Here is a 14,091-nt window from a genome sequence, read left to right as displayed (position 1 = left end):
GCGTGGCATGCCATCATCACCTTTGGGCAGCACACACGGCCGAAAGACGTTGGGCGTGGCATCCATCATAGACCCTAGACAGCAAACACGATCGAACGACGTCAGGCGTGACATGAAATAACCTCCTTTGAAGAGCACACACGGTCGAACGACGTCGCACGTGGCAATCCAAAACCGCCTATGGAGAACACACACGATCGAACGACGTCGGGCGTGGCATGCCATCATAGCCCTTGGACCACAAACACGATGAACGACGTCGAGCATGGCATGCCATCAATGCCGTTTGATAGCACACACGGTCGAACGACGTCGGGCTTGACATGTCATCATCGCCTTTGGACTTCACACACGATTGAACAACGTCGGGCGCGGCATGCCATCACCGCCCTTAAAGTAGCTGACACAGTCAGATGGCGTCGAGCGTGGTATGCCATCATCGCACTTGGATGGCAAACACGGTCGAACGACATTGGGCTTGGCATGCCATCACCGCCTTTGGACAGCACACACGGTCGGACGACGTCGGGCGTCGCATGCCATCATCGCCTTTGGGAGGCATAAACAGTCGGATGACGTCAGGCGTGGCATTCCATCACCGCCCTTGGACGGTACACACGGTCGGACAACGTCGGGCGTGGCATTCCATCACCTCCCTTGGACAGCACACACAGTCAGATGACATCGGGCGTGGCATGACATCACCGCCCTTGGAAAGCACACACGATCGAACAACGTCGGGCATGACATGATATCATCGCCCTTGGACTACACACATGGTCGGACGACGTTGGGCTTTGCATGACATCACCGCCCTTGGAAAGCATACACGGTCGGCAACGTCAGTCGTGGCATGCCATCTCCGTCCTTGGACTACACACACGGTCGGATGACGTCGGGCGATACATGCCATCACCGCTTTAGGACAGCACACACGGTCGAATGACGCTGGGCGTGGCATGCCATCATCGCCTTAGGGCAGCTCACATGGTCGAACGACGTCGGCCGTGACATGCCATCATCGCCTTTGGGCATCACGTAGGGTCATACGACGTCGGGCGTGGCATGACATCACCGCCCTTAGACAAAATACATAGTCGAACGATGTCAGGTGTTGCATGACATCACCGTCCTTGGACTGCACACATGATCAGTCGACGTCAGGCGTGGCAAGACATCACCTCTCTTGGACAACACACACGATCGGCAACATTGGGCATGGCATGACATCATCGCCCTTGGACAGCACACACGGTCGGCAACGTCGTTCATGGCATGCAATCACGGCCCTTGGACAGCACACATGGTCGGATGATGACGGGTGAGGCATGACATCACTGCTCTTGGACGGTACACACGATCGAACGACATCGGGTGTGGCATGCCATCATCACCTTTGGGTATCACACACGATCGAATGATGTCGGGCGTGTCATGAAATCACCGCCCTTGGAATTCATGCATGATCGGACGACGTCGAGCGTGGCATAACATCACCGCCCTTGGACTACATGCACGGTCTGACGTGGCGTGACATTATCGCCCTTTGACCGCACACACGGTCAAACGATGTCGAGCGTTGCATGAAACCACCTCTCTTGGACTACACGCACGGAAGGACGACGTTGGGCGTGGAATATCATCACCGCCTTTGGACACCACACATGGTCGAACGACATCGGGCGAGACATGCCATCACTGCCTTTTGACAGCGCACACGGTCGAACCACGTTGGGCATGGCATGCCATCATCGCGTTTGGAAAGCACACACGATCCAACGACGTCGCGAGTGGCATGCCATCATCACCTTTGGGCAGCTCAAACGGTCGAATGACGTCGGGCGTGGCATGACATCCTCGCCCTTGGACTACACGCACGGTCGGACGATGTCGGGCGTGGCATGACATCACCACCCTTGGATAGCACACACGGTTGAACAACGTCGAGTGTGGCATGCCATCATTGCGTTTGGGCAGCACACATGGTCGAACGACGTCGGGCGTGGCATGCCATCACAGCCTTTGGGCAGGACACACGGTCGAACAACATCATGCGTGGCACGACATCATCGCCTTTGGGCAGCACATATAGTCGAACAACGTCAGGTGTGGCATGACATCACCGCCTTTGGACCCACACATGGTCGAACGACGTCGGGCGTGGCATGATATCATTGCCCTTGGACTGCACGCAAGGTCGACAACGTCGGGCGTGGCATGACATCACCGCCCTTGGACAGCACACACGGTCGAACAACGTCGAGCGTTGCATGCCATCATCGCGTTTGGGCAGCACATAGGGTCGAACAACGTCGGGCGTGGCATGCCATCACCGCCTTTGGGCAGCACACACGGTTGAACAACGACGGTCGTAGCATGACATCCCACCTTTGGATAGCACACACAGTCGGACGACGTCAGGCGTGGCATGACATCACCGTCCGGGGCAGGACACACGATCAAACGACATCAGGCGTGACATGACATCACCTCCCTTGGACAACACACACAATAGGACGACGTCAGGCGTGGCATGACATCATCGCCTTTGGGCAGCACACATGGTCGAACGACATCGGGCGTGGCATGACATCAATGCCTTTGGACTGCACACACTGTCGAATGACGTCGGGCGTGGCATTCCATCATCGCCTTTGGGCAGCACACATGATCGAACGACGTAGGGCGTGGCATGCCATCATCGCCATTGGGAAGCACAAACAATCAAACGATGTCGTGCGTGGCATGCCATCATCGCCTTTGGGAAGCACAAATTATCGAACGACATCGGACGTGGCATGCCTTCATAGCCTTTGGGCAGCACATACGGTCGAACGACGTCAGGCATTGCATGACATCAACGCCCTTGGAATGCACACCACCGAACGACCAGCGTGGAATGACATCACCGCCCTTGGACTGCACGCCCGGTCGAACAACATCGGGCGTGGAATGACATCACCTCCTTTGGACAACACACACGCTCGGCAACGTCGACCATGGCATGACATCACCGCCCTTTGACAGCACACACGGTTAGCAACGTCGGGCGTGGCATGACATCACCGCCCTTGTACTGCAAGCACGGTTAGACGACGTCGGGCGTGGCATGACATCACCTCCCTTGGAAAGCACACTCAGTTGGACACGTCGGGCATGGCATGACATCACCGGCCTTAAACAGCACACACGGTCGGCAACGACGGGCGTTGCATGACATAACCGCCCTTGGACATTTCTCACCCTATGACGACGTCGGGCGTGGCATGACATAACAGACCTTGGGTACCACACACGTTCAGACACCGTCAAGCGTGGCATGACATCACCGCCCTTGGACAGCACACACGGTCGAACAACGTCAGGCGTGGCATGACATCACCGTCCTTGCACAGCACGCACAGTCGGACAACATCGAGCGTGGCATGACATCACCTCCTTTGGACCGCACACACGGTCGAACGACGTTGGGCTTGGCATGCCATCATCACCTTTTGGCAGCACAAACTGTCGAACGATGTCGGGCGTGGCATGACATCACCGCCCTTGGACAGCACACACAATCGGCAACGTCGGGTGTGGCATGACATAATCGCCCTCGGACCGCACACATGGTCGGACGACGTCGGGCGTGGCATGACATCACTACCTTTGGACAACACACACGGTTGAACAACGTCAGGCGTGTCATGCCATCATAGCCATTGGGTAGACTACGTCGCGCATGGCATGACATTATTGCCTTTGGACAGCACACAAGGTCGAAATACATCGGGCGTGGAATGCCATCACCGCCTTTGGATAGAACACACGCTCAAACTATGTCGGGCGTGGCATGCCATTGTCGCCTTTGGGGAGCACAGACGGTCGAACGACGTCGGGCGTGGCATGTCATTAGCGCCCTTGGTCTAGTTGACTTAGTTAGACGGCGTCGGGCGTGGTATGCCTTCACCGCCTTTGGACAGCTCACACGGTCGGACGATGTCGGGCATGCCATGCCATCATCGCCCTTGGACCGCACACACTGTCGAATGACGTCGGGCGTGGCATTCCATCAACGCCTTTGGGCAGCACACATGATCGAAGGACATAGGGCGTGGCATGCCATCATCTCCAATAGGAAGCAGAAACAGTCAAACGACTTCGTGCGTGGCATGCCAACATCGCCTTTGGGAAGCAAAAATTATCGAACGACATCGGGAGTGGCATGCCATCATCGCCTTTGGGTAGCACAAACTTTCAAACGACGTCGGACGTGGCATGTCATCATAGTCTTTGGGCAGCACATACGGTCGAACGACGTCAGGCGTGGCATGACATCAACGCCCTTGGAATACGCACACCGTCGAACGACAGGCGAGGAATGACATCACCGCCCTTGGACTGCACGCACGGTCGAACAACATCGGGCGTGGAATGACATCACCTCCCTTGGACAGCACACACGCTCGGCAACGTCGGGCGTGGCATGACATCACCGCCCTTTGACAACACACACGGTTAGCAACGTCGGGCATGGCATCACATCACCTTCCTTGGACAGCACACACAGTCGCACACGTCGGGCAAGGCATGACATCACTGCCCTTAAACAGCACACACGGTCGGCAACGTCGGGCGTTGCATGACATAACCGCCCTTGTACATTTCTCACCCTATGACTACGTCGGGCGTGGCATGACATAAAAGACCTTGGGTACCACATACGTTCAGAAACCGTCGGGTGTGGCATGACATCACTGCCTTTGGACAGCACACACGGTCGAACGACATAGGGCGTGGCATGACATTAGCGCCCTTGGACTGCACGCACAGTCAAACGACGTCAGAAGTTGCATGATGTGACCGCCCTTAGATAGCACACACGGTGGGCAACGTCGAGAGTGGCATGACATCACTGTCCTTGGACATCACACACTGTCGGACGACGTCGGGCGTGACATGCCATCACCGTCTTTGGGCAACACACACGGTCGAACAACGTGACACGTGGCAAGACATCCCACCGTTGGATAGCACACACGGTCGGATGACGTCAGGCATGGTATGACATCACCGTCCTGGGCAGGACACACGATCGAACGATGTCAGTCTTGACATGACATCACCTCCCTTGGACAGCACACACAAACGGAGTACTTTGGGCGTGGCATGACATCACTTTCCTTGGAGAGCACACACAGTCGAACGACGTCGGGTGTGGCATGACATCACCTCCCTTGGACAGCACGCATGGTCGGACGACGTCGAGCATGGCATGACATTACCGCCCTTGGACTACACGCACCTTCAGACATGGCATGACATCCTCGCCCTTTGAAAGCACACATGGTCAAACAATGTCGGGCGTGGCATAAAACAACCTCCCTTGGACTACACGCACGGTCGGACAACGTTGGGCGTGGCATGTCATCACCGCCTTTGGACAACACACATGGTCAAACGATATCAGGTGAGACATGTCATCATCGCCTTTGGACAGCACACATGGTCGAACCATGTCGGGCATGGCATCCCATCATCACGTTTGGGCAGCACTCACGGTCTAACGACGTCAGGCGTGGCATGTCATCATCACCTTTGGGCAGCACAAACGGTCGAACGACGTCGGGCGTGGCATGACATCATTGCCCTTGGACTGCACGCACGACCAGATAGCGCCGGGCGTGGCATGACATCACCACCCTTGGACAGCACACACGGTCAAACAATGTCGTGCGTAGCATGCCATCATCGCATTTGGGCAGCACACACGGTCGAACGACGTCACGCATGGCATGCCATCATCACCTTTGGGCAGCACAAATGGTTGAACGACGTCGGGCGTGGCATGAAATCACCGCTCTTGGACTGCACAGACGGTCGAACGATGTTGGGTGTGGCATGACATCACCACCCTTGGACGACACACACGGTCGAACGACGTCCGGCGTGGCATGACATCACCGCCCTTGGACAGCATACACGGTCGAACGACGTCGTGCGTGGCATGACTTCACCACCCTTGAACAGCACACACGGTCGATCGACGTCTGGCGTGGCATGACATCACCGTCCTTGCACAGCACGCCCTGTAGGACAACATCGAGCATGGCATGACATCACCTCTTTTGGACCGCACACACGGTCGAACGATGTTGGGCTTGGAATTCCATCATCACCTTTTGGCAGCACAAACTGTCGAACAATGTCGGGTGTGGCATGACATCACTGCCCTTGGACAACACACACGATCGGCAACGTCGGGTGTGGCATGACATAATCGCCCTTGGACCGCACACATGGTCGGACGACGTCAGGCGTGGCATGACATCACTGCCTTTGGACAACACACACGGTTGAACCATGTCGAGCGTGGCATAACATCATCGCCCTTGGACTACACGCACGGTCTGACATGGCGTGACATCATCGCCCTTTGACCGCACACACGGTCAAACAATGTCGATTGTGGCATGAAACCACCTCCCTTGGAATACATGCACGGTCGGACGACGTTGGGTGTGGCATGTCATCAACGCCTTTGGATAGCACACATGGTCGAACAACATCGGGCGAGACATGCCATCACTGCCTATTGACAGCGCACACGGTCGAACCACGTCAGGCATGGCATGCCATCATCGCGTTTAGGTAGCACACACGGTCCAATGACGTCGGGTGTGGCATGCCATCATTACCTTTAGGAAGCACAAACGGTCGAACGACGCGGGCGTGGCATGACATCCTCGCCCTTGGACTGCACGCACGGTCGAACGATGTCGGGCGTGGCATGACATCACCACCCTTGGATAGCACACACGGTCGAAAAACGTTGAGCGTGGCATGCCATCATCGCGTTTGGGCAGCACACACGGTCGAACGACGTCGGGCGTGGCATGCCATCACCGCCTTTGGGCAGCACACACGGTCGAACAACGTCAGGCATGGCATGACATCATCGCCTTTGGGCAGCACACATAGTCGAAAGACATCGGGTGTGGCATGACATCACCGCCTTTGGACAGCACACATGGTTGAACGACGTTGGGTGTGGCATGATATCATTGCCCTTGGACAGCACACACAATCGGACGACATCGGGCGTGGCATGACATCACAGCCCTTGGAAAGCACACACGGTCGGCAACGTCGGGCGTGGCATGACATCACCACCCTTGGACAGCACACACGGTCGAACAACATCGAGCGTGGCATGCCATCATCGCGTTTGGGCAGCACACACGGTCGAATGACGTCGGGCGTGGCATGCCATCACCGCCTTTGGGCAGCACACACGGTCGAACAACGTCGGACGTGGCATGACATCCCACCCTTGGATAGCACACATGGTCGGACGACGTCAGGCGTGGCGTGACATCGCCGTCCTAGGCAGGACACACGATCGAACGACGTCAGGCGTGACATGACATCACCGCCCTTGGACAACACACACAGTAGGACGACGTCAGGCGTGGCATGACATCATCGCCTTTGGGCAGCACACATGGTCAAACGACATCGGGCTTGGCATGACATCAACGCCTTTGGACCGCACACACGGTCAAATGACGTCGGGCGTGGCATTCCATGATCACCTTTGGGCAGCACACATGATTGAACGACATTGGGCGTGGCATGCCATCATCGCCATTGGGAAGCACAAACAGTCAAACGACATCGTGCGTGGCATGCCATCATTGCCATTGGGAAGCACAAATTATCGAACGACATCGAGCGTGGCATGCCATCATCGCCTTTGGGTAGCACAAACTTTCAAACGACGTCGGATGTGGCATGCCTCATAGCCTTTGGGCAGCACATACGGTCGAACGACGTCAGGCGTGGCCTGACATCAACGCCCTTGGAATGCACACACCATCGAACGACAGGCATGGAATGACATCACCGCCCTTGGACTGCATGCACGGTAGAACAACATCGGGCGTGGAATGACATCACCTCCCTTGGACAGCACACATGTTCAGCAACGTCGGGCGTGGCATGACATCACCGCCCTTGGACAGCACACACGCTCGAACGACGTCGGGCGTGGCATGACATCACCATCCTTGCACAGCACGCATAGTCGGACAACATCGAGCGTGGCATGACATCACCTCCTTTGGACCGCACACACGGTCGAACGACGTTGGGCTTGGCATGTCATCATCACCTTTTGGCAGCACAAACTGTCGAACGATGTCGGGTGTGGCATGACATCACTGCCCTTGGACAGCACACACGATCAGCAACGTCGGGTGTGGCATGACATAATCTCCCTCGGACCGCACACATGGTCAGACGATGTCGAGTGTGGCATGACATCACTGCCTTTGGACAACACACACGGTTGAACGACGTCAAGCGTGGCATGCCATCATAGCCATTAGGTAGCACATACGGTCGAACGACATCGAGCGTGGCATGCCATCATAGCCCTTGGACGGCAAACACGGTCGAACAACGTCAAGCATGACATGCCATTACCACCTTTGGACAGCACACACGGTCGAACCACGTCGGGCGTTGCATTCCATCATCACCTTTGGGCAACACACATGATCGAACGACGTCGGGCGTGGCATGCCATCACCTCGTTTGGACAAATAAAACGGTCGAGCAAGGTCGTGTGTGAAATGCCATCACCACTTTTGGACTTCACATTCGATCGAATGACGTCCGGCGTTGCATGCCATCATCGCCTTAAGGCAGCACAAACGGTCGAACAATGTTGGGCGAGGCATGACCTCACCGCCCTTGGACTGCACGTACGGTTGGAAACGTTGGGCGTGGCATGACATAAACGCCCTTGAACAGCACACACGGTATGACAACGTCGGGCGTGGAATGACATAACCGCCATTGGGAAGCACACACGGTCAACCTACGTCGCGCATGGCATGACATTATTGCCTTTGGACAGCATACACGGTCGAAATACATCGGCCGTGGAATGTCATCACCGCCTTTGGATAGCACACACGCTCAAACTATGTCGGGCGTGGCATGCCATCATCGCCTTTGGGGAGCACAGACGGTCGAACGACGTCGGGCGTGGCATGCCATTAGCGCCCTTGGTCTAGTTGACTCAGTCAGACGGCGTTGGGTGTGGTATGCCATCACCACCTTTGAACAGCACACACGGTCGGACGATGTCGGGCGTGCCATGTCATCATCGCCTTTTGGAAGCACACACGATCGAACGACGTCGGGCGTGGCATGCCATCATCGCCTTTGGGCAGCACAAACGGTCGAACAACGTCGCGCATGGCATGCCATCATCGCTTTTGGGCAGTACAAACGGTCGAAAAACATCGCGTGTTGCGTGACATCATCGCCCTTGGACTGCACGCACTGTCGGACAACGTCGGGTGTGGCATGACATCACCGCCCTTGGACAGCACACACGGTCGGCAACGTTGGGCGTAGCATGACATCACCGTCCTTGGACAGCATACACAGTCGTCAACGTCGGGCATGGCCTAACGTTACAATCCTCGGACAGCACACACGGTATGACGACGTCGGGCGTGGCATGACATCACCGCCCTTGGACAGCACACACGGTGGGCAACGTCGGGTGTGGCATGACATCACCACCCTTGGACAGAACACATGGTCGGCAACGTCAAGCGTGGCATGATAGAACCGCCCATGAACTGCATACACGATATGATAATGTCGGGCGTGGCATGACATAACCGCCCTTGATAAGGACACATGGTCAGGTTACGTTGGTCGTGGATGACATCACTGCCTTTTGACAGCACACACGATCGAACGACGTCGCGTGGCATGCCATTATCGCCTTTGGGAAGCACAAAAGGCCGAAAGACGTTGGGCGTGGCATGCCATCATAGACCCTTGACGGCAAACACGGTCGAATGACGTCAGGCGTGACATGAAATAACCTCCTTTGGAGAGCACACACGGTCGAATGACGTCGCACGTGGCAATCCATGACCGCCTTTGGAGAACACACACGATCGAACGACGTCAGGCGTGGCATGCCATCATAGCCCTTGGACTACAAACACGATGAACGACGTCGGGCATGGCATGCCATCAATGCCGTTTGATAGCACACACGGTCGAACGACGCCGGGCTTGACATGTCATCATCGCCTTTGGACTTCACACACGGTTGAAAAACGTCGGGCGTGGCATGCCATCATCGCCCTTGGAGTAGCTGACACAGTCAGACGGCGTCGAGCGTGGTATGCCATCATCGGACTTGGATGGCAAACACTGTCGAACGACGTTGGGCGTGGCATGCCATCACCGCCTTTGGACAGCACACACGGTCAAACGACGTCGAGCGTGGCATGTCATCATCGCCTTTGGAAAGCATAGACAGTCGGATGACGTCAGGCGTGGCTTGCCATCACCGCCCTGGGACAGTACACACGGTCGGACAACGTCGGGCGTGGCATGCCATCATCTCCCTTGGACAACACACACAGTCGGATGACATTGGGCGTGGCATGACATCACCGCCCTTGGAAAGCACACACGATCGAATGACGTCGGGCGTGACATGATATCATCGCCCTTGGACTGCACACATGGTCGGACGACGTTGGGCTTGGCATGACATCACCGCCCTTGGAAAGCACACACAGTCAGCAACGTCGGGCGTGGCATGCCATCACCGTCCTTGGACAGCACACACGGTCGGATGACGTCGGGCGAGACATGCCATCACCGCCTTTGGACAGCACACACGGTCAAACGACGCTGGGCGTGGCATGCCATCATCGCCTTTGGGAAGCACACATGGTCTAACGACGTCGGGCGTGGCATGCCATCATCGCCTTTGAGCATCCCGTAGGGTCGGACAACGTCGGGCGTGGCATGACATCACCGCCCTTAGACAGAACACATGGTCGAACGACGTCGCGTTTTGCATGACATCACCGCCCTTGGACTGCACGCACGATCAGTCGACGTTAGGCGTGGCAAGACATCAACGCTCTTGGACAACACACACGGTCGGCAACATCGGGCGTGGCATGACATCATCGCCCTTGGATAGCACACACGGAAATGACGACGTCGGGCGTGGCGTGACATCACTGCCCTTGGACAGCACACACGGTAGGCAATGTCGGGTGTGGCATGACATCACCTCCCTTGGACAGAACACACGGTCAGCAACGTTAAGTGTGGCATGATAGAACCGCCCATGGACTGCACACACGATATGACGATGTCGGGCGTGGAATGACATAACCGCCCTTGATAAGAACACACAGTCAGGTTACGTCGGTCGTGGATGACATCACTGCCTTTTGACAGCACACACGATCGAATGAAATCGTGAATGGCATGCCATCATCCCCTTTGGGCAGCACATACGGCCGAAAGACGTTGGGCGTGGCATGCCGTCATAGACCCTGGACGGCAAATACGGTCGAACGACGTCAGGCGTGACATTAAATAACCTCCTTTGGAGAGCACACACGGTCGAACGACGTCGCACGTGGCAATCAATGACCGCCTTTGGAAAACACACACGATCGAACAACGTCGGGCGTGGCATGCCATCATAGCCCTTTGACCGCAAACACGATGAACGACGTCGGGCATGGCATGCCATCAACGCTGTTTGATAGCACACACGGTCGAATGACGTCGGGCTTGACATGTCATCATCGCCTTTGGACTTTACACACGGTTGAACAACGTCGGGCGTGGCATGCCATCACCGCCCTTGGAGTAGCTGACACAGACAGACGGCGTCGAGAGTGGTATGCCATCATCGCACTTGGATGGCAAACACTGTCGAACGACGTTGGGCGTGGCATTCCATCACCGCCTTAGGACAGCACACACGGTCGAACGATGTCGGGCGTGGCATGCCATCATCGCCTTTGGGAAGCATAGACAATCGGATGACGTCAGGCGTGGCATGCCATCACCGCCCTTGGAAAGTACACACGGCCGGACAAAGTCGGGCGTGGCATGCCATCACCTCCCTTGGACAGCACACACAGTCAGATGACATCACCGCCCTTGGCATAACATCACCGCCCTTGAAAAGCACACACGATCGAATGACGTCGGGCGTGACATGATATCATCGCCCTTGGACTGCACACATGGTCGGACGACGTAGGGCTTGGCATGACATCACCGCCCTTGGAAAGCACACATGGTCAGCAATGTCGGGCGTGGCATGCCATCACCGTCTTTGGACAGCACACACGGTCGGATGATGTTGGGCGAGACATGCCATCACCACCTTTGGACAGCACACACGGTCGAACGATGCTGGGCGTGGCATGCCATCATCGCCTTTGGGCAACACACATGGTCGAACGACGTCGGGCGTGGGATGCCATCATCGCCTTTGGGCATCCCGTAGGGTCGGACGATGTCAGCCGTGGCATGACATCACCGCCCTTAGATAGAACACATGGTCGAACGACGTCGGGTGTTGCATGACATCACCGCCCTTGGACTGCATGCACGATCAGTCAATGTTAGGCGTGGCAAGACATCAACGCTCTTGGACAACACACACGCTCAGCAACATCGGGTGTGGCATGACATCAACGCCCTTGGACAGCACACACGGTATGACGACGTCGGGCGTGGCGTGAAATCACCGCCCTTGGACAGCACACACGGTGGGCAACATCGGGTGTTGCATGACATCATTACCCTTGGACAAAACACACGGTCGGCAACGTCAAGCGTGGCATGATAGAACCGCCCATGGACTGCACACACGATATGATGATGTCGGGCGTGGAATGACATAACCGCCCTTGATAAGGACACACGGTCAGGTTACGTCAGTTGTGGATGACATCACCGCCTTTTGACAGCACACACGATCGAATGAAATCGTGCATGGCATGCCATCATCCCCTTTGGGCAGCACATACGGCCGAAAGACATTGGGCGTGGCATGCCGTCATAGACCCTGGACGGCAAATACGGTCGAACGACGTCAGGCGTGACATTAAATAACCTCCTTTGGAGAGCACACACGGTCGAACGACGTCGCACGTGGCAATCAATGACCGCCTTTGGAGAACACACACGATCGAACAACGTCGGGCGTGGCATGCCATCATAGCCCTTTGACCACAAACACGATGAACGACGTCGGGCATGGATGACATCACCGCCCTTGGACAGCACACACGGTGGGCAACATCGGGTGTGGCATGACATCATTACCCTTGGACAAAACACACGGTCGGCAACGTCAAGCGTGGCATGATAGAACCGCCCATGGACTGCACACACGATATGATGATGTCGGGCGTGGAATGACATAACCGCCCTTGATAAGGACACACGGTCAGGTTACGTCAGTTGTGGATGACATCACCGCCTTTTGACAGCACACACGATCGAATGAAATCGTGCATGGCATGCCATCATCCCCTTTGGGCAGCACATACGGCCGAAAGACATTGGGCGTGGCATGCCGTCATAGACCCTGGACGGCAAATACGGTCGAACGACGTCAGGCGTGACATTAAATAACCTCCTTTGGAGAGCACACACGGTCGAACGACGTCGCACGTGGCAATCAATGACCGCCTTTGGAGAACACACACGATCGAACAACGTCGGGCGTGGCATGCCATCATAGCCCTTTGACCACAAACACGATGAACGACGTCGGGCATGGATGACATCACCGCCCTTGGACAGCACACACGGTGGGCAACATCGGGTGTGGCATGACATCATTACCCTTGGACAAAACACACGGTCGGCAACGTCAAGCGTGGCATGATAGAACCGCCCATGGACTGCACACACGATATGATGATGTCGGGCGTGGAATGACATAACCGCCCTTGATAAGGACACACGGTCAGGTTACGTCAGTTGTGGATGACATCACCGCCTTTTGACAGCACACACGATCGAATGAAATCGTGCATGGCATGCCATCATCCCCTTTGGGCAGCACATACGGCCGAAAGACGTTGGGCGTGGCATGCCATCATAGACCCTTGACGGCAAACATGGTCGAACGACGTCAGGCGTGACATGAAATAACCTCCTTTGGAGAGCACACACGGTCGAATGACGTCGCACGTGGCAATCCATGACCGCCTTTGGAGAACACACACGATCGAA

This window comes from Solanum lycopersicum, chromosome 6 (genome assembly GCF_036512215.1).
Source record: "Solanum lycopersicum chromosome 6, SLM_r2.1".
NCBI lineage: Eukaryota > Viridiplantae > Streptophyta > Magnoliopsida > Solanales > Solanaceae > Solanum > Solanum lycopersicum.
Note: the sequence above shows the minus strand (reverse complement) of the source record.